General features: G+C 48.8%; 1 protein-coding gene and 1 long non-coding RNA gene across 2 annotated transcripts in view; both read left to right on the forward strand.

Annotated features, from left to right (window-relative positions):
• Positions 1 to 21,601, forward strand: part of SOX1 (SRY-box transcription factor 1) — a 569,118-nt gene that overhangs the window by 461,334 nt on the left and 86,183 nt on the right. The window lies entirely within an intron of this gene.
• Positions 10,330 to 21,601, forward strand: part of LOC126940610 (uncharacterized) — a 135,440-nt gene continuing 124,168 nt past the window's right edge. Inside the window, exon 1 of the long non-coding RNA XR_007720826.1 lies at positions 10,330 to 10,413. This is a non-coding gene — a long non-coding RNA (uncharacterized LOC126940610). The remainder of the gene's footprint in view (positions 10,414 to 21,601) is intronic.

Consider the following 21,601-nt stretch of genomic DNA (forward strand, 5'->3'; position numbering starts at 1 on the left):
TCAAAGACAACATGTTTATGCCTTACATTGGTCCTGAGCGTGATGCCACCAAAGCGGGTGGACAGAGAAGCCCAGGAAATCAGGGCTGTAGAGTTAGACACGAAACAAGGAGTCCCGATTCTGAACTCAGGAAAATAACTTAAAGCCTCACGAATCTCAGCCATGCTGCTCAACACTGTCTGCAGGGCAAATCACCATTTCTCAGCTCCTCGTCACTTTGGCTGTAACTGTATGGCCTTAAAATACGGCCTGAAATGGAAACACTCAGTATTCACAGGCTTTGGCGTGTAATGCCAGATAAGCCTTCTCAACTTAGGAGGTGTACTTTGTTGCTGTTGTTTTACAGCCATCATTCTCATCCCTGCAAGGGAGCTAAAGGAAATGTCTTCCACACCCTGTTAGGTGATCATGGGAAATAGGAGACACATGGAAAACGATAGGAGAAAAACGCTCCCAAAGATTGCCCCGTGCAGAGTGGGCTCCACACAAGGCACGGGCCTTGCTTGCTGCTCTGTGAAAACCCCACTCACGTGGACTCCTGGGTCTGAGCCACAGTGCACCCTCAGCCCCGAGTCGATTGGACCTCAGGAAGTCAGCACCAGTGGCGCGTTTCCCTAGCACCTGCTGCGAGCCCAGCACCACCCCTGCATCTTCACAGACATTGGCTCCCACCGGCCTAACAGCAGCCCTAGGTGGGAGGGTGTACCTCCCATTACAGAGGAGGAAACTGAGGCCAGAGACGGCAAGTGACTTGATTTAGGTCCCACAGCTGTGAAGGAGCAGAGGGATGACTTGAAGGAGGAGGAGTCTGGCTCCACAGTTCACACTGGTGACCATGACAGGCAATGTCCAAACCCAGCGGAGTGCTTACCCAACGGTTCACTCCTTGTATACACACACAGAATGCACAGACAGGGGCGCACATTAGGAAGCTGGTGAGGCCTGGGCCAGCCTGGCTGAAGACCACAAAGTGCTTCTTCCACCCGGCACTCCCCGGACTCTCCCTTTGCCGGCTGCAGCAAGTCCCTCTCTTCTGAGCCGCTTTGACTCTGATTAGGTGTCAGTCACACAGCATGGTCTACTGGAAATGGCACAGCTGAAATACGAACTGAAATCCTGCTGTCATTGGACAAGGTTCGGAATTTGGAGCATGGCAGCATCCCCGGCCGTCATACTATAGGGATCTAGGTCTTTGTCCCGTGCACTCCTGTGGTGAGCTCTCCATGGGTTCCTGGACCAGCATCTCCTCCGGGGTAACACAGTGAGAGCTCAGGATGGTCCTGCCTGCCTGCGAGAAGGAGGCTTCCCCAGGAGGCTGCACCACGGGAGATGTTCAGGGGGTCGCAGGGGCTGCAGCCGGCTCTGCTAACCAGCCTGTGAGGATGGCAGGGTTCTTTGTCTACACTGAGCTAACACATCAAGGGGGACGGTGCCGTGGGTCCTGTGCTACTATAAACATGTCCCATCACAGAGGACTAGCGCAGGACAGCAGCCAGAGTGAGCAGGGAAGGAAACACTTGGGCCTCACATGTCCAGGCCTGGGCGTATTTTGGTAGCAATCCTCATCGACAAGCTCACCTGGGCAGGGTTTAGCAACCTCCGATCTCATCTAATTTGTCTTTAAGACCCCAACCTCGCTTCCTATTGAGGACAACTTGAACCAAAGTCTTATTGTGATTCTCCTCAGTCTGCTGAATTGGGCCATTCTAGAATCATCTGTAAAGCTTTATTCTCTTTTGGGGCAGGGGCAGGGCTTGTGGGGGTAGGAGGCTGTAGGTCTGTCTGCCTGGCTTGGGTGCTAGGATTCTGTCACTAGTCTCCTTCTTTGTTTTTTGTTTTTTGTTTTTTTGAGACAGAGTCTCACTTTGTCGTCCAGGCTGCAGTGGCACAATCTCAGCTCAATGCAACCTCCACCTCCTGGGTTCAAACAATTCTCCTGCCTCAGCCTCCCAAGCAGCTGGGACTATAGGCACATACCACCACGCCCAACTAATTTTTTTGTATTTTTAGTAGAGATGGGGTTTTGCCACGTTGGCCAGGCTGGTCTCGAACTCCCAGCCTCAGGTGATCCACCTGCCTCGGCCTCCCAAAGTGCTGGAAGTACAGGCGTGAGCCACCGCGATTGGCTGTCACCAATGTCTTTCTAAGGGGTTGCCTGGGGTTGCCAGCCCAGTGCTGTCAGGAAGAAATATAATGAAGTCCACACGTGTGAGTTTAAATTTTCTAGCAGCTATTTTTAAAAGATGATAATAAGAAATAAGTAAAATTCAGTTTAATAATATATTTTGTTTAACACAATATATTAAAAATATATTCGTTCCAGTCCAGCAAAGTTAGTTTTTTGTTTTGTCTTGTTTGGTTGGTTTTGAGACGGAGTCTCGCCCAGTCACCCAGGCTGGAGTGCAGTGGTGCGATCTTGGCTCACTGCAACCTCCGCCTCCTGGGTTGAAGTGATTCTCCTGTCTCAGCCTCCCAGTAGCTGGGATTACAGGCGCCGGCCAGCACACCCGGCTAATTTTTTTGAATTTTTATTAGAGACGGGGTTTCACCATGTTGGCCAGACTGGTGTTGAACTCCTGACCTCGATGATTCGCCCGCCTCGGCCTCCCAAAGTGCAAAGTGAGTTTTATTCGGAAGTCTTACTGTGGACCATAGCCCGGGGCCTGCCGCCGGAGAGCAGCACTGCAGCGAGGCTGCCTGACAGCTCAGGCACAGCGTTTCCGCCCACAGCTTCTATACGTGCGGCAGGGCTTCCGTACGGGCAGAACCCCATCCGGCTGGCTCAGAAGCTGCAGTGATCAGAACCACGTCAGGGTTTGGGTGCAAGAGTGCGTCTGGTTCCAGATCACAGAGACCGAGTCACTCACCCCGTCAGGCGTCACCCCATGCAGGAAAAGGAGAGGACCCCTGGTCCTGTATCTCCATTTTTTTATTTTTATTTTTTATTTTACTTTAAGTTCTGGGATACATGTGTAGAATGTGCAGTTTTGTTACGTAGGTATACAAGTGCCATGGTGGTTTGCCGAACCTATCTTTTTTTTTTTTCTTTTTTGTGACAGGGTTTCACTCTTATCACCCAGACTAGAGTACACTGGCGTGATCTCGGCTCACTGCAACCTCCGCCTCCCGGGTTCAAGCAATTCTCCTGCCTCAGTCTCCCACGTAGCTGGGATTACAGGCACCCGCCACCACGCCCAGCTAATTTTTTGTATTTTTAGTAGAGATGGGGTTTCGCCATGTTGGGCAGGCTGGTCTCGAACTCCTGACCTCAGGTGATCCGCCCGCCTTGGTCTCCCAAAGTGCTGGGATTACAGGCGTGAGCCACTGCGCGTGGTCTCTCCACCTATCAGCCCGTCATCTAGGTTTTGAGCCCTGCATGCATGAGGTGTTTGTCCTAATGTTCTCCCTCCCCTTGGCCCCCACCTCTCGACAGGTGCCTGTGTGTGATGTTCCCCTCCCTGTGTCCATGTGTTCTCGTTGTTCAACTCCCACTTACGAATGAGAACAGGCTGTGTTTGGTTTTCTGTTCCTGTGTTAGTTTGCTGAGAATGATGGCCGTATCTCTTAAGAAGACAGTGACTCCAGCAGGAGCCCCAGGGGCGGCGTGCACCCTCTTGCTTTGTCCTCTGAGCGTCGTCGGAAGGCGGCCCATCAGCACAGAGCTGGGCTGGTGAAGTCACACCGCAAGCAGAAACGCACAGACGTGGCTTCTTACCCTGCCTTGATGTCTCACGGCACCTTCCCCATAATTTTGCTGTGAGCCTTAAACTACTATAAAAATATAAAGTCTATTAATTAAAGTTTAAAAAAACCACATTCTTTTTTCCATAAAAAAGCTTCAAAATCTGGCATGGACTTTACAGTCTCCGCACACCTCCATTTGAGGGAGCCGGATTTCAAGGGCTGAGGAGCCTCTGGGGCCCGGGCTCTGTCCCATGGGGTTCCAGCTCTGCACCCAGCCCAGCCCTGCTCTGTACCCAGCCCAGCCCTGCTCTGTGGCTCACACGGCGATTACCTGCTAGAAAGGGGACCGAGGGAAAGAAAGAACATAAAAGCCTGAAGTAGCGTGTCTCCATCCTCAGTGCCACCTCCTATGCAGCAGCGAACTCACCCAGTCATTTTGATATTTAAGCCACACAGGGTGGCTCAGGCTTGTAATCCTAACACTTTGGGAGGCTGAGGTGCGAGGCTCTGTTGAGCCCAGAAGTTTGAGATTAGCCTGGGCAACAAAGTGAGACCCCATCTCTACAAAAAATACAGAGAAATACAGAAAAATGGTGGTGTGCACCTGTGGTCCCAGCTACTCAGGAGGCTGAGGTGGGAGGACTGACTGAGCCCATGAGGTCGAGGCTGTAGTGAGCCGTGGTCACACCACTGCACTCCACCCTGGGCAACACAGTGAGACCCAGTCTCAAAATAAGTGAATAAAAATGTGTTCATAATGTCTGTGAAATAACAGCATTCAATGGATGAGCTATAAAACACCGCAACTCCCTGTTAAGGCAGAAATAAGTCAATAAAGCAAGTGTCTTTTCCTGATTTCACTTTTTCTTTCTTAAACACACCAGCAGGCAAACCATTTATGTTTGGGTGTTCCAATCTTACGGTCTACGACGCTTAGAGTATGTTCCTCAGCTTTATTTCATGATAGAGTCTGGGCTGAAGTGGTGGTGGCTTGCATATGTTTTGTACATATTCACTGAACTGAGTGGATAACTATTATTTTTTTAAAAAAAGGCCTGTGTTTTAGGCAATTACATAAATAGGTATCAGAAATTTTCTTACTTTACTGTATAATAAGGTGGGAAGTCAGGTTTAAAATAGAGTTTTAGAAAAAATACAAATCCTAAAACATCGATTATTTTATGTGAGAACAGACTGCTTTACATCTAAAAGCCTTTTATGAAGCATTTTAACCATTTTAACCATCAACTGCTCTGCCGAAAATTAAGCTTGTTCCTAATGAATAAATCTGACATAGCTCCAATGTAGTCACTCTGTGATGAGCAATATTCACGCTAACCCCAAAGCTCGGGGGTGGCGGGGGTTTGCATGTCACAGGCCATCTGGTCGACCCTGAGTGGTGGGCCGGGTAGCACTGGGGTCCAGGGATGAAGGTCCCAGGGGAGCTCTCTCTACCATCATAGGAAGGCTGTGGTAAAACTGCCGACTCGGATCAGCAAGGCGGGAGCCACGCTGGGGGGCAGCGCGGGGCAGTGGTCACTGAAGCCTCCTTCCGGCTGCCTTGGGAGTAGACTCCCAGTTCAATGGGTTACTAGCGAGGCTAAAGTCAGTTTTTCCTCCTACATAGCATGGAGCTAGTGACAACATTTCTGCGTCGTGTTCTGGAGGCTTTTGAGAGAAAGTTCTCAGAGATGCACACACAGCATCACAGTCAGTCCTCAGGACGCATTCTCACTGCAGCTTTGGTGCTGGGAGCTCACCCTGGCTGTGGGCACCAGCATGGAGCCGGTGCCAGCAACAGGGTGAGGAAGAGAAAGAATGGATTTATTTTTAGGGGGTTGAGGGAAAATAATGAAAATGAAAAGGAGAAATTTTTTTAATGAAGAAAGAACCTGAGAAGGCCCAAGGATGAGGAGGAGTAGACGGCAAAGGAGAAAAGAAGCCCAGCTTCGTGGAAGCAAGGGGAATGCCGGCAGGCGCGGGAGAGGGCAAGACGCCAAGTTCTGTAATAAAGAAGTGATTAATTGAGGCAGCCGGAGAGGATCAGAACAGAGAGCTTTTGATATGGTGCAGTTAGGAGGGAAGGCTGCGAAGAATGTTAAAGCTTATGGAAAAAAAAAAAAAAAAAAAGAGAAGAGTTGAAAAAATTAAAGACTGGAGACTCGATTATTTCAAACGGGTTTGCTGTTTGATTCAGCGAAGCAGGTAGTGCTCTGCTAATCATGTGAATTTGTGAATTTCTCCTCCTATGGAAACAAATCCTGGTCTGAAAATCAAAACATATCAGGACCCAATCATGTGAAATAAAATTCAAGAAATACAGCATGAAACAATCATGCTCCTTAAGGTCTTGAAGGACTTTTGAAGTCAGAGTGATGACAGCTCAATTCCACTTCCTGTGCATTTGTTGTGAAAATTCAGATTCTTGGACGTATGTGGAAAAACACAGGGTGAGATAGACTCCTGACGTGCAATGCCTGCTTGGGACTCTAGTGTAAACTTGTTGAATCAGAGACTCTAAATGTTGAAGATCACATGGGGTAGCTGGATGGGCGGTCACGCAGAATGACAGCATTTCAACCCTGGGTGACTCCCGTTTCAGCGTAGACTAGGATTACCTAGAATTATGCAGAACTTTCTTCCTGAGAACCTTCCTGAGTAATGAGTGCGAATTTCTCACTTGTCTTTAAGGTGTCTGTGGATTAAACAGATTTCAGGGACATTCCCGTCTCCAGGAAATATGTGGGCGTGTTGAGGTTGTATTAACTCGAGGTCCCTGAACCGCCATGGCCATTTCAAAGCTACCAAATCGGGAGATCGAGAGGTAACATAACTTCCCCCAGGGGCCCAGGACCCGGAGTGAAATCTAGACTCACTTCCTAGCCCCTGGCCAATGTTCACTCCACAGAATTTTGGACTGACCCACTTAACGATTTACCGAGTAATGAAAAAGTAGAAACTGTGCATTCTGTGGGCCACTCCAGTGGCTTAGGGAATACACCTCTATTGAAGGGTGAGAAGGTTATGCAACAGCCGACCTCATCTTCCTCGCCTGCCCGTTAGCCCACATGCTTCCTCCGCCATCAGCAGCCTGAGGAAAGCGAGCTGGGAGGACTTGGGGGGAGGAAGCTGAGACGCCCTGAGCATGTGACCAGCAGCATACACCACTTAGCAAATGGTACGTGCTACTTCATTGTGAAACAGAACACGGACATGGAAGGTCCATCACACTGGGGAGCCTCTGGGTCCTCGACAACTGGACGACAGTCAGCCACGTCATTCACTGTCTGAGAGTCTGTGCACCAGGGGAAAAACTAGTGTCTGTCATCACATATGTTAACTGGAAAGTCTTTATACCAAAAGTCATTATATTAATACCTTTTACAATCGCTCTTCACAGACCCCTGTGTTTAATGTTTTCCAAAATTAATTATATCCGTATCTTTTACTACCGCTCTTCACAGACCACTGTGTTTAAAAATATTTGAAGTACCTGGGTGGCCTAGGAGATCTGAGACCTAGTCCTCAGATTACCTGCTAGCTAATCTTGAGCACTCAGATTTCTTCGGGTCTCAGCTTCTCCCTCTGTGAGATGGGCGTGTTAGACCAATGGACTTCTGATACTCCCGCTGGGTTCCGCTGCGCCTGTGCCCCCGCAGCCCACACTCTCCTGAGGCTCAGTCTCTGCGTCTGTGGAGTGACTCGGTTGAGCCGGATGGCCCCTGAGGCCCCAGGGCTCCTGGGGAAAACCAACGGTGTGGATTTAATCTACTCCTCACTCTAGTCATAGGCATGCCATTGCGGCAATTCTTACAAACACTGGAAATGTCCAAGCTTCAGTCAAGTACTAGAAATATGTGCTGTCTTCACGCGGCAGACGATGCCTCATCAGCCTTTGCACAGCCAGTGACCAGAGGGGTGGCCCCAGCGCAGGAGGCCTGGATGAAGGCTGAGGAAGAGAGGAGGTGAGCCACCACTGCACCTGCTGCCTCTGTGCTAGCCTGGCGGGGCTCACGCTCTCCTTTCCAAGTGCAGAGTCCTGAGGTTGCTCACACAGGTACAACATGGTACACCCCTGATCCAGCTCTACCACACGGCCCTCATTCTTTCGAGTGGCAACACTCTGTCCCCATTTCTAAAGAGGAAGCTGAGACTCTCTCGGACTGGCTGCAGGTTCCCGGCACAGCCAGGACTGGAGCGCAGGGCTCAGCATGCCTGACCTGTGGTTGTATTATTGTGTTTACTCTCACTGTGTCAACACATTGTATCACTTGTTCATTTATTCCGGAGTAGATGTTTAGAGTATTTCACTGCAATGTCAGTCTTGTAACCTTTACACACACAGAACTCTCCAGAAGGTGTCAAAATGTTGCCTTGAGGGCTGTTCGAAGAATCCCAACTTTAGAATCTATACACTGGTATTGATTTCTATTTCCGTCATGGGAAACAAATAGTTTTAAAAGGGATTTTTACAAATGTCCCATGACAAAATCTAAGTCACAAAAATTCAGCAGCAAGGTGACTGCGTCCACGTTTTATGGAATTGGCGTGGTTTCCTGGAGCTGCACAGGAAGGTCCTCTGGGATGTGTACGTGACGGGAGGCGCGTCCCGAGCCGAGGAAACTCCGGTGGCCTCATTCTCCACTCAGTTGTGCCGAGACTCACTGGCAGCAGGCAGGGGCACACTAGTGGGCAAAGGGTACACAGACCCCTAAAACATTAGAGCCGCGTGTGCTGCCGTGGCAGAAACACTGCTAGAGGTATGGGCTGTTGGGTTTTTCAGCCCAAGGTAAGAAATATTAATTTGCTAAGTTGGAATGGAAAATTAAAACGTGGTGCCAGGTGTCTAGATAAAGTAAACACAGGCTGTCACAGTGCTAGGGCCAGGTGCTTCACAATCTCTGCTAAGCCAGGCTGTGTGGCCTCGGGAAGCCTCTGCTCATCGGTCAAACGTGGGCTTTTATGGTATCTTCTGCACCACGGGGCCTGGGCGAGCCTCCACGTGGGACACAGCGAGGCCTTGGTGCATCCTTGCAAGTCACCAGGAGCACGTGGGCTTCTATGGTATCTTCTGCACCACGGGGCCTGGGCGACCCTCCACTTGGGACACAGCGAGGCCTTGGTGCATCCTTGCAAGTCACCAGGAGCACTGGTGTCATATCCTGGTCCACAGACACAGCTGCATGCTGGCCGCTTCCCTCCCGTAACCAAAACACTCCGTGCAGTCAAACAGCAGCTTACATAGCAAAAAACCCCACATCTTTCTTCAGTATATTTCCTAAGCAGGCAAACAGTTCCATTTTAGGTATGGTCCGTCCCAGCCATGGGAATGCTGTTACGGGGTGGGGACGGTTTGAGGTCTCCCCCAGGAATGTGAGCAGACGCATGTGGGTGAGAGACAGCAGTCTCTGTGTGTCCCCACAACAGGACAAGAATCAGAGTTGAAGAACTAAACTGTTTCTCCCCGTTGGCAAGAGTGTCTAAAAATATTTTATCAGAAGAAAACCAACATTCGAAATGTGCTTTTACATCAAATAGACAAGGGAAGTTGAAGTTTACGGTTTATAAACAGCAGGGCCCTTTTTTCACAAATGCAGTGAAGTTGTTTCACGAAAGAAATACTTAGCCGGGCGTGGTGGCACATGCCTGTAATCCCAGCTACTGGGGAGACTGAGGCAGGAGAATGGCTTGAACTCAGGAGGCAGAGGTTGCAGTGAGCCGAGATTGCGCCATTGCACCCCAGCCTGGGCAACAAGAGCGAAACTCCATCTCAAAAAAAAAAAAAATGCTTAGCCTCTGAACCCGAAAGATTAAACCAGAAAGCACTACCCACCTGCAGGGGAATGCAGAGTCCAGCTGCCCCAGGTGGATCCACTGCGGGACCCTCAGAATGACAGTCTAGGGCCGGGGAGAGTCTCATGCCGGCCTCAGTAACAACAGAACTTCCTCCAGCTGTGAGGGGCTGGCCTGAGAGACTGCAGGAACCCACCCCCAGCTCCTGTGCACAGTGCACAGAGGCCGTCATGAAGTTTGCTGAAACTCGTGGAAGCTACTGTTATCGGGGAGACTAGTGTCCTCTCACTGGAAGATTCTAGAAATCATCAGGTTTAGGATGCACCGTCCACCTGGAGCGTAGGTGGCAGAGGTATTCCAGGCAGTGCTTCCCAGGAGAACCTTCTAGAAGCCTTTCCAGTCCCTGACTAGGGTTGATGGACAAAGAGGAGAAAGTGGGGGATGAGCTTTCATCAGACTGACTCTGCTGGGGCTTCCGCTGACTTCGGTTTTCCCTCTCCAGAACCGGGGATGGCTGGCTCCAGCGTGGCCTCACTGCCTATAAGCCATTCAGCCCCTGTCTGCCTTTTTGTTTACACTGAGAACACAATAGGAGCTATAGTCCTTCCAATACATCATTTATAAGTGTGTTCTACCTCTGAATGCGCAGGCAGAACTGGCTGTGGGTGAATAAGCTCTGTGAATCTTGCCAAGACACTGCTTTGTTCAGCATTATTCTTCACAATAGATACCACACTTTGGAAGTAATTTTAAAAAGGGAATCAAAATAGTGGTACTTTTAGCCTTTGTTTCTTTTATACCACACTGCATTCTCTGTCTCTCATTCAGCCGCTCCCATTATTCTGACAAATTAAATAAACCACTCCATTGCAGAAAAGCGTGGGCAGGCAGGACTTCACTCCACTGCAGCCCCGGGAAGTCGAAATAAACATTGAGGTGGGTTCTGCTAGCCATTTCATCTAACTTTAGTCAAGGAGGGGAAAAAATGGGGGAAGACTTCAGAACTTGAGTGGGTCAGTAGCCCCGGAGAGTCGGCCTGTACGGTAGGTCACAGCCTCGGTGCGGAGGGCAGCGGTTTCCAGGAGCGCTAGAAAGTTCTTCTTGCTGCGTGGCTCCGGGAGCCCAGAGGGTAAGTCACAGGAGCCTGGGGCACCGCAAAGGTGAGCAGCAGACTGCGCTGACGCCTGGGGCTCCGTTCCTGCAAGCAGCTTGGCTCTTCTTTCCTTTTTAAAAAGGCCGTCTTACATTTGTTGAACTGCTTCCTAAAGAGGGAGTGACTCCAGCAGGAGGAGGACTTTCTCTCTCTCTCTCTCTCTTTCTCTCTCTCTCTCTCTCTGTCTCTGTCTCTGACTCTCTCTTTTAAGCTCTACTTTGAGAAGTTTTTGACTTGTGCAATCACAATCTATTTATGAAATTCAGGCAAGGAGAGAACTAAAGAGGAGGAGGAAGAAGAGACGGACAGGATTTTAGAGGGTGGTACTGCCTTTGGTTTCCTTAAAGTCCAGGGATGTGCTACAAAGCTGACGGGTGACACCCTTCTAACTTTTGGCCTGAAAGTGTTTTTATTTGTACAGGAGAAAAAACAAAACGTGTGTGTTTGCAAAAGAATCTCTGTTAAATTAATGGCTGATTTGAACTAGAATTACATGGAAGTCATTTTAGTGACAACTGCCTCTGTCCTCGTTAGTCGGGTGTGAAATGTGGGGTAGCCGTTTCTCTGAGAGTAGCTCCGTCTGGATTCGGAGAAATCCTCCTGACTATTGTAAAAATCATCTCCCATCGCCTGTGCCGGGACCTCACCCTCTCAGCAGAACCGGTGGAGCCGGTGGAAAGGACAGTGTCGAGAGCGCGTGTGGTCAGGGGTCTCGGAGGCAGCCTGATTTCCTTATGAAAACAGAGCTCTGGTAAATGCCAGTTACGGAGATGGCTTTGAAGGCTGCAGCCACCAGCTAAGATGGCCTCATCTAAAATGCAGGCGTCTGCGGCATGGAGGGGCTCTGTGTTCCAACAGAGGCATCCCCTGGCTTCGGAGTCAGAGGGCACTACAGGCACAGGGAAATATTGAGCCGCAGTAGTTTGAACAGAACCATCAGGGTTCATCTTTTATTACCAAAGAAAGACTTGAAAAAGCCCAGGTGAAATTTTCTTCCATTGTCTAGGAAAATTCTCTGTAATTTGCCCCCTGGGAAATCCAAGTGCCTTGTGGCCGGGAGCCCCCACCCCACTCCCCTCTGTCCATCTCTCTCCTCCTCTCCCTGCGTAAATGTCTCCGGGGTCCCTGGAGAACCGAGGGGGCTGAGCAGGGGACACTGAAGGTCAGGGTTGCCCACTGTGGCCTGACTTTTAAGCTAAAGAGGTTTTTCTTTCTCTTGTTGCCCTGTCAGGTCTAATTTGGCGGCATTATGCTGAAAGGGCGGGCCTGCTCCTGACAGGAGGGGGTTAAATGAGATTACAAGCTTTGGAGGCTGTCAGCAGCCACTGCTGCCCGGGGATGTTAAATTGCGATTTAATGGTCAGCTTTATCTGGATGGTATCAGTGCAAATCTGCTGTTTTCAGCAACTTAATTGGCACAGTGTTTGCAGGAGTTTTTCGGGGAGGTAGGAGAGCTGACCAGATTTTAATGCTGAATTATTTAGAGATCAAACTGGCAGAATGTCAGTGGGAATCTGTCGCGTGTTTGGTTTTTCTGAAGCACAGAAAGCTTATGAATGGGCAAGATGCTGAATTCCGCTGTGATGCCCGAAACTTTCTAAAAATATTCACAGGGTCTGATGCAGCTCCGAGTTTATTTATAGAGGGAATAAACAAAGAGTAACAGTTGCTATCACAACATATGTGCAGTGTCTGATTTGTGAGGGGGTAGCGAGAACGCAGAGGCAGCCACTCTCAACAGAGCCAGTGTGGGCTGTCTTTTCAAAATTTTAACAGATGGACGCCGCCTGTGGAGCTGCGTATTCCCAGGGTGACTCACAGGTGACACCACACTACTGCAGGACCGACGGTGCATGCTTGTGTGCGTGAGGCATACACGTGTGCACGCCTGTTTGTGCGCTGGGTGTGTGCACAAGTGTTCATGGATGTATGCGCACGTGTACACGTGTGGGTATGCATGAATGTGTGTACACAAATGTGTCTTGTACATGTGTGGAAGTATGCATGAAAGTGTGTGTAAATAGATGTGGGTGTCATGTACGTGTGTAAAGTATGTGTGCGCACATGTGTACACGTGTGTGGGTATGCATGTGTGTACACAGATGTGGGTGTCATGTACATGTGTGAGTATGCGTGAAAGTGTGTATACAGATGTGGGTGTCATACGCATGTGTAAAGTATGAGTGTGTGCACATGTGTACATGTGTGCAGGTGTGTGTGAGTACGTACACAGAAGTAGGTGTCTTGTACATGTGTGTGGGTATGTGCAGGTATGTGTGCAAGAGTATGTACACAGATGTGAATGTCATGTACACGTGTGTAGTGTGTGTGCACATGTGTACAAGTGTGCAGATATGCATGTGTGCATACATAGATGTGGGTGTTGTGTACATGTGTGCAGTTATGCATGCGAGTGTGTACACAGATGTGGGTGTCATGTACATGTGTGCAGGTATGTGCGTGTGTGTACATGCATGTAGACTATGACTGCACGTGTACACGTGTGGGGGTATGTGTACCTGTGTGTACACAGATGGTGTCATGTACGTGTGTGGGGGGGTGTGTACACAGATTGTGGGGTATGTGTGTGCACATGAGTACATGTGTGGGTATGCATGTGAGCATACACAGATGTGGGTGTTGTGTACACGTGTGTAGTGTGTGTGCACATGTCTACATGTGTGCGAGTATGCATGCAAGTGTGTGCACAGATGTGGGTGTCGTGTATGCGTGTGCTGGTATAATGTACATAGACGGTGTCATGTACATGTGTGTGGGTATGTGTGAGTGTACATGGATGTGAGTGTCATGTACATTGTGGGTATGCATGCCAGTGTGTACACAAGATGTAGGTGTCATGTACACATGTGTAGCGTATGTGTGTGCACATGTGTACATGTGTGGGTATGCATGCACGTGTGTGTACAGATGTGGGTGTCGTACATGTATGTGGGTGTGCATGCACGTGTGTGTACACAGAGGTGGGTGTCATGTACATGTATGTGGGTAGGCATGTTAGTGTGTCTACACAGATGTGGTGTTGTGTACACGTGTGTAGAGTAGGTGTGCACCTGTGTGCATGCGGAGGGAGCGTGCCTGTGTGGGGTGCGTGTGCACCTGCATGCAGGATGGGGTGTGATCTGTGACAAGTGTGCTGGCGTGTGTCTCCGTAACGGCTTGTTTGCATGGAGGTCGGACCCCTGGAACTGCCGCATTTCAGCCCGTTTGCCCCCCAAGCCCGTCAGTGACCGCAGCTCATCCGGGCCGCGCCTGGCCGGATCTCTGGGTCCTCGGAGGGGGTCTGTGGCCGCCGCTCTGTGGGCGCCTGCAGGGAGGAGGGGTCTGGCAGCGCCCGTGCTCCAGGGGGGCTGGAGGCCCGGGCGGGGGAGGCTTGTTCCCAGAGGGACCCCAGGCAGGAGGGCCCCGGGGGGGTCGGTGAAGGAAGAAAGGAAACGGAGAAAGTGCTTCCCCAGCAGACAGCAGCATTGTCTGCTCCCGTGAGGGTCAGTCCGGAAAGTTCAGGATTAGTAAATTTAATATCCTGTCAAAATTCCCGTGATAATGAGCCCTGGCTGGCCGGGCCGGCCCCGCGGCTTCAGCTCTGCAGCCGGCGAGATAGCGCGGCTGATTGATGAGCAGGGATCGCGCTGCGCTGGCACCGACGCGGCTGAGCGGGCGGGGGCGGGGCGGCCGCGGTGCCGGGAGCTCGCTGGGGGCTCGCTGGGGGCTCGCTGGGGGTTCGCAGCCACCTCCGGAGCGGCCCGGCCCCAGCCCAGCGGCCCCCTGCGTGGCTGGATCCCGCAGGCCCTGGGTTTAGTTTTTTTAGAAAAATCAGGAAAAAGCTTTGTAGAAGATAATCCTGCAGGGATCTTTTCCTGGCCTGTTGGGCTGCCTCAGTACCCATCTTTTTCCAAACGGACAGGAGCGTTTCGGAGCCGGAGAAGCGAAGGTGGGGGAAGGACGGAGCTCGCTGGGGAGGAGCTCACCTCGGAGGGGACAGCGGCCGCCCCGGGGCGCGGCCTGGGTGGGTTTTAGGCTGCAAGGGCGATGCAAAATATGATGTTCCTCACCGAGGAGCCCAGAAACCAGAAAGTTCCTGGGCAATTTGTCCAAGGCTCTGCACCTCTCTAAGCAGCTGTCAGATCTGTACATTATGGTACATTGAATCTGAATGAGGCTCTCAACATCAAAACCCTGCATCCATTATGATATCATCTCCCGCTCTAGGCTGTAATGCTTATTAATTCTGCACCCATACTCTCCCGGCTTCAGCAAATGTATTCCATCAGCCTAGCATTTAATTTAATTAGTACAGCTGGGCTCTCATTCTCCTTTCTGTGTCAGAGGTATTGTCAGCACGTTCTGCTGTAACACAATTACTGATTGCTTTTAGATAGGCAGAAATATGATTAGGGTATTGGGTGACTGTATCATAAGCCTTATTAGATTCATTTGAAATCTGGAGATAAATAGGAAACTTTTATTTGCAGTGTAATGAGATTATGCTTATTAGGCCAAGGCCTCGCAACCTTTTGCAAAGAACACAGTGTATCCGCCGGATTATGTTCTGGAAACACACTTTCTGCTCCCAGCCTCCGAACCATTGCTTGGCGCCTCCAGACTGAACCGTTGTTGCCCTGTGTGCTTTTAGGATTATGGTCGCTGTGGTGTCTTCCGCATGATAAGGACCTGGGAATCTCTTTCCTTCTCCAAGTCTGATGGAATACATACGTCTTGAAATGAGATTTCTTTCTTTTTTTTTAAGAAATGTTTTGGAAAAATCAGTGTGCAGGCTGAAAGAAATTATCCTTTTAAAAGTATTTATTTGCTTTTAAAGATGTTTGCATTTATTAGACGTCGCTTACTGAGACTGGCATATAATGAATGTCTTAAAAGTTCCTAGTGTTCAATCTCTAAAACGTGTATCACTGCTGTTACTGTTTTGATAACTGCTAGCACAAATCCAGAAACATGTAATTTTTTTATTGGCATTTATTTGATATGCTCAGATTTCTAATATTTGTCAAGGACGAGAACTTTCTCCAACCCAAAATACGTCAGTTCTGAACAGTGAGGAGCCAACACAAAGGGCAGGTATGATCTGAGGAAGGCTCTTGACATAGAATTTAGGGTGATAATATATTTTATTTGGCTAAAATTGGCCAAAGGTGTTTATGGGTTACAAAACATAGTGTTTTTATACATAAGGAAAATTATCATGATTTTTCCTGGATACAAAAGTTTTGGAATGATCTATAAATCTTGCTTTAGGAAAAAATCCCAGGTGTAAAATGTAAATTTGCAGAACACATGAAATTTCTCAAACTATGAACTATTTTCTCTGTTACCCTCACTCCATTTTTACCAGATCATTTATAACCTTATTGGATTTCAAAGAATCGAAGTCGATTACCTTCACGAACTCGTCTGTTGTGTAATGCGAGCCCCACATGTAAAGTGATTGTGTTTTGGTGTTCACTCACCCGAAAGCAGAAGTATTTATTTCTTAGTTAAATATGTGGTGAAATCGAGATGTGTAAAAAGGCACACCTATGCTGGCCCACCAAAACTCAAAGCTGAGAAGGAGAGGGTGGGGTCTGGGGGCTACTTGTTTAGTGGTCACAGAGTTTTCCTCTGGGGTGATGGAAAAGTTTTGGCAACAGATACTGCTGATGTTTGTACCAAATTGTGAGTGTGATTAATGCTGCTGAACTGTACGCTGAAAATGGCTAAAACGGAAAATTTTGTGTTCTACATATTTTATCCCAGTAAAATAGAAAGGAAGAAGGCAGTCTGGGCCTGTGTGAGAGCCGCCAGCATGAGCTCCAGATTACGGGATGCACGGCGGTCAGTGGCTGCCACCTGTGGGTTTGCGGACCATGGGGACAGCTTCTTAGACTTCATTTCAGTCTCGATTTGGGGACCTGTTCGTTCATTCCTGCCAGTTCGATTACAGCAGTTCCCACCTATTCAAATATATGGAACTCTGGTGAAGACACGGGTTCTTTCCCCAAAAAAATGGTACATAGCAAAGAGCTTGCTTGGTCTTGGAGAGAATTCTTGGCAGCATAATTTGCAGCCGGAATTAAAATCAGCTGACTCTGGCCAAGCGTTAATATTCATTGAGGGACTGGATGAATAAGAGATGAATGAAGCCAAGAAACACCCAAACTGTTCCAGTGACGTTTTACGTTTTCGATGGCCCTGAGGAGAAGGTAGCCAACAGTCCTGCCAGCTGCCACCTTAGAACGGGAGGCGTGGCAGGGGAGTCCAGACCCCAAGGCACAGTGTAGACACCAAGGAAAGAGAGACACAGTGGCCGAGGATAGCAGCAGCCAGGGCGGGCCTTCCACAGCCACCCCATCTCCACCAACCCGCCGGAAAAGGCCTCTGAACCCCATCAGCAAGGCTCACACACACACTTCTCTCCTACCACATGGATTTGCTATTTGCCCCAATGCTTTTTTTTAGTACTATTTGCAATCACTGTTGTAATTTTGTAATTTAAATATTACATAAGCCACTGAAATATGAATGCAACAGCAACAAAAAGAATGAATTTTTTTTTTTTCTGTGAAAATTAAATTGGGTATTTTGGAACGACCAGATAAAATCAAATTGCTTTTAAAAATATAGAATTACCTATGGGTGAGACGAGTGTAAATTATTGAGGAAAATCATTGAAGCCTAAGACAACATTCAGATTGTTTCACACACGGTTTTAGTACATGGTTTCACTTCGAGGAGCCTTAGAAGATGCATCTTAGATAGGTGGTGTTTACGCAAGAAAGAAGACCCCATAAGCCAGTCAGCAGCCCAAAACTCAAATAAAAGACTTTGGCCTTGAGAGGCTGAAGCAAGAGGATCATTTCAGGCCATTTCGATACCAGTCTGGTCAACAAAATGAGGCCTCATGTCTACAAATCTTTTTTTTTTTTTTTTTTTTTTTTTGAGACGGATTCTCGCTCTTTCGCCCAGGCCAGACTGCAGTGGCATGATCTCAGCTCACTGCAAGCTCCGCCACCCGGCTTCACGCCATTCTCCTGACTCAGCCTCCCAAGTAGTTGGGACTACAGGCACCTGCCACCGTGCCCAACTAATTTTTTGTATTTTTAGTAGAGACGGGGTTTCACCATGTTAGCAAGGATGGTCTCGATCTCCTGACCTAGTGATCTGCCTGCCTCAGCCTCCCAAAGTGCTGGGATTACAATACAAATCCATTTTTAATTAGCCAGACACGGTGGTATGTTTGTAGTCCCAGCTACTAGGGAGGCTGATGTGGGAAAATCACTTGAGTCCAGGAGTTCGAAGCTGCAGTGAGCTATAATCACACTACTGTACTCCAGCATGGGAGACAGAAAGAACCCGTCAAAAGACATTGGACTTACAGCAAAATATGTATATGTTTTACATTAAAATGCTGACAGTATAGATGTGTAATTTGATACTCTACTCCGGACCAGGATCCCAATCCCAGGATCACAACCTAGAGACCGTCTATGACAGCAGGGGGTAGGAGGGGAGGGGAAGGGAAAGAAGGAGAGCAGAGATATCCAGGGCCCTCCTGACCCTCGGTTTTGACTCTAAAGAACTTGCTGACTCCAGGGTGTTCCATGGAGGTTAATGTAGGTTGCTGTTAAGATGGAATACTCAGGGGCGTGTGGATAAATACTCCAAAGAAGCATTAGAGGACAAGGGGCCAGATCCAGCTGCCGTGATGCTGAGAACAGGGATGGAGAGGGGACCAGGATAACGGGAGAGAAGCATGAACGGGCGGCTATCTGAGCAAGGCTTAGCCATTCATCTACAGAATCCTCACTTAGCTATCTCCTGGATGGGTGTGTGTTCTCTGTTTTCCACCCAGCCTCAAAAGTGAGGCTTCTCCAGGTGCACAGAGGCACCCAGGGCAGCAGAGATGTCCCCAATCACTCCACAAGAGCCTGGTGGGGAAGGTGGCCTGAGTCCAGCCCGGAGCCAGCTGTCAGGTCAGGTCCCTGAGCTCCGGTTCTTACTGCCCAGGAGATGAGGCTGATGTTGAGCCCCAGAGCCCTCGCTGCCTCCCCAGGCTCATGACAAGAGAAGAAATAACTGAGCCTCTTCCTTACTCAGATTTCTTCTACCACAGAATTCTGCTTGTGGTACCTGGGCCAAGGCACTCAGCGTCTCTGCTGTTTTGCTCACTGGTAAAATGAGGTCACAGTAGCAGCTTGTTCCTGGGCATGGCTAAGGTTTCACGGTGGTGCTGGGGGACAGACTTGCATGTGCCGAGTTGCACAGTCACAGATGTAGAGTCCATGAGGCACACACGTGCACACATGGACACACGTGCCCAGCAGGTCTAAGTGCCGCTCCTCCGCATGCCGTCCCACCCTGCTGAGCTTTTCTTCTGCTGTTTCTACTGTGGTCCGCTCACTACTCCTGCATGGACTCAGAATCAACAACTCCAACTTCAGACTCATTTTTTCTCTTCGTATTCGTATCAAAAAATATCTCATAGACCATGTTACTTTTAACCTAATCCAGTCAAGCTCATCCGTGTGTGGATCTACAGCATCCATCTCTCTACTCTTTTCTTTCGGCCAAAGAGGAAAGATTTGGACAAAAAAAGAGAGAAGGACAGACTGTGGGTAGGAGCCAGTATTTGTGTCCTGGGGCTGCCGTTAACAAAGTGCCACAGCCCAGGAGGCTTGAACAGCAGAAATGGGTCCCCTCTCAGCTCCGGAGGCTGCAGCCTGAGGTCCAGGTGTGGGCAGAGCTGGCTCCTCTTGAGGCTGTGGGGGACTTGGTCCCAGCCTCTCTCCCGCTTCTATGGTTTGCTGCAACCGTAAGCATTCTCATTGCCTGGCCCATGCATTATTGCAGCTTCAGCCTTGGTCTTCTCCTGGCATTCTCCCTGTGTGATGTGTGGGTCCAGATTTTTACCCTCCATAAGGACATGGTCTTATGGGATTCGGACCACCTACTCCACTGTGACCTCATCTTAACTAATTACATCTGTGAAGACTGATTTCCGCTAAGGAATGTGGTTACACTCACTCATTTTGGGGGGACACACAATTCAGCCTGTAAAAATGCAGAAAACATTTCATACATAAATGATGAATTTCACAAACAAAGGTACCGGGAAGAACCGCCACATTGTAGGCTCTCCAGCACCTCTGAGTAGCCCCAAGCAAAGTGGGTGGAGCCCAGGGCTTGTCCTGGACGCTGGCTGGCAGCGAGTGCGGATCCGGCCTTCTGCTTTATCATAAAATATCTGGTGGTTTTTTGCCACATTTCCTCGGAAATGAACTGGTACGCTCGCTCTATTTCTGACCAAGGGAATCGGCTTTGTGTGTGGTCTCAGTAGAAAAGGACAATTGGATAGAAGTAGGAATGAGGCAACCGCAGCCACACAGACCCCAAGTCAACCAGAGAACAGGGCAGAGCTTGAAAACTTGGTCAGTGACTTCAAAGTCTCTGCATCCAGTGTAGATGCTCGAGCTGGGATTCCCTACCCCAGGGAATCCTCAAGGCAGCTTTCCAGCAGTCTCAGACACAGGGCTGGCCTCACCCAGGAAGCCAGAGCCCTTCCCAGGGGCTTCTAACCCGCATCCAAGCTGAGAATCACTGCTGTGGGGGTAGAGGGCAGGTGCCCATACAGGCCTGGCTCCAAGTGGTAGAATTCAGGAAGTGAGTGAGGCTTGCCCACAGCACATCCCGCCTCTCAGGGAAGGGTCTGCCTGCCCTCTGGCAGCAACTCGCGATCAGGACCCACCTGACACTTCCAGGGCCGCCACATCCCCATCTTGTTTTACCTTCCTTCCTTCACTGGCAGCCCCATTATCTGAAATCTCCTAGCACCTTTCCTTCATCGAAACTTAACCTAGCCACACCATCACAAAACTCACGGGATGCAGCAAAAGCATTTCTAAGAGGAAAGTTTATAGCAATAAATGTTCACATAAAAAAGGAACACCCCAAATAAACAACCTAACATTACATCCCAAGGAACCAGAAAAAGAAGAATAAACGAAGCCCAAATTCAGCAGAAGGAAGAAAATAATAAAGATTAGACCAGAAGTAAATGACATAGAGATAGAAAGGCAATAGAAAAATCAACTAAGAGTTTCATGTAGAAATTATTTTATAATGTATATGTATATCAAAACTTCACTTTGTACATTTTAAATATATACAATTTTTATTAAAAAATGCAATGAGATATCATGTCACACCTGTTAGAACAGCTAATATTAAAAAGATAAAAGGTAACCATGTGCAGTGGCTCACACCTGTAATCCCAGCACTTTGGAAGGCCAAGGTGGGCGGATCACCTGAGGTCAGGAGGTGAAGACCAGCCTGGTCAATATGGTGAAACCTTATCTCTACAAAAATACAAAAATTAGCCAGACCAGATGGTAGATGCCTATAATCCCAGTTACTCAGGAGGCTGAGTCAGGATAATCACTTGACCCCAGGAGGTTGCAGTGAGCTGAGATCGCACCACTATACTCCAGCCTGGGCAACACAGCAAGACTCCATCTCAAAAAGAGAAAAAAAAGTCAAAAGGTAGCAAGTGTTGGTGAGGATGTGGGGGAAAGGGAGCCTTGTGCACTGCTGGTAGGATGTAAATTAGTACAGCCATTATAGAAAACAGTATGGAGGCTCTTCCAACATTTAAAAATAGAAATACCATACGATCCAGCAATCCCACTTCTGGGTATAAATTCAAAGGAATTGAAATAAGCACCTCAAAGAGGTATCTGCACCCGCATGCTCATAGCAGCTTTATTCACAATGGCAAAGCCATGGAAACAACCTAAATGCCCATCAACGGAAAAATTAATGAGAAAGATGTAGTATACACAAGGGAATACTGGTTAGCCTTAAAAAGAAGGAAATCCTGTCATTTGCAACATGATACCACTTCTATGATAAATCTGAAAGAGTCCAATTCATCAAAGCAGAGAGTGGCACGGTGGTGGCCAG

The sequence above is a fragment of the Macaca thibetana genome, chromosome 17, assembly GCF_024542745.1.
Source record: "Macaca thibetana thibetana isolate TM-01 chromosome 17, ASM2454274v1, whole genome shotgun sequence".
In the NCBI taxonomy this organism is placed as follows: domain Eukaryota; kingdom Metazoa; phylum Chordata; class Mammalia; order Primates; family Cercopithecidae; genus Macaca; species Macaca thibetana.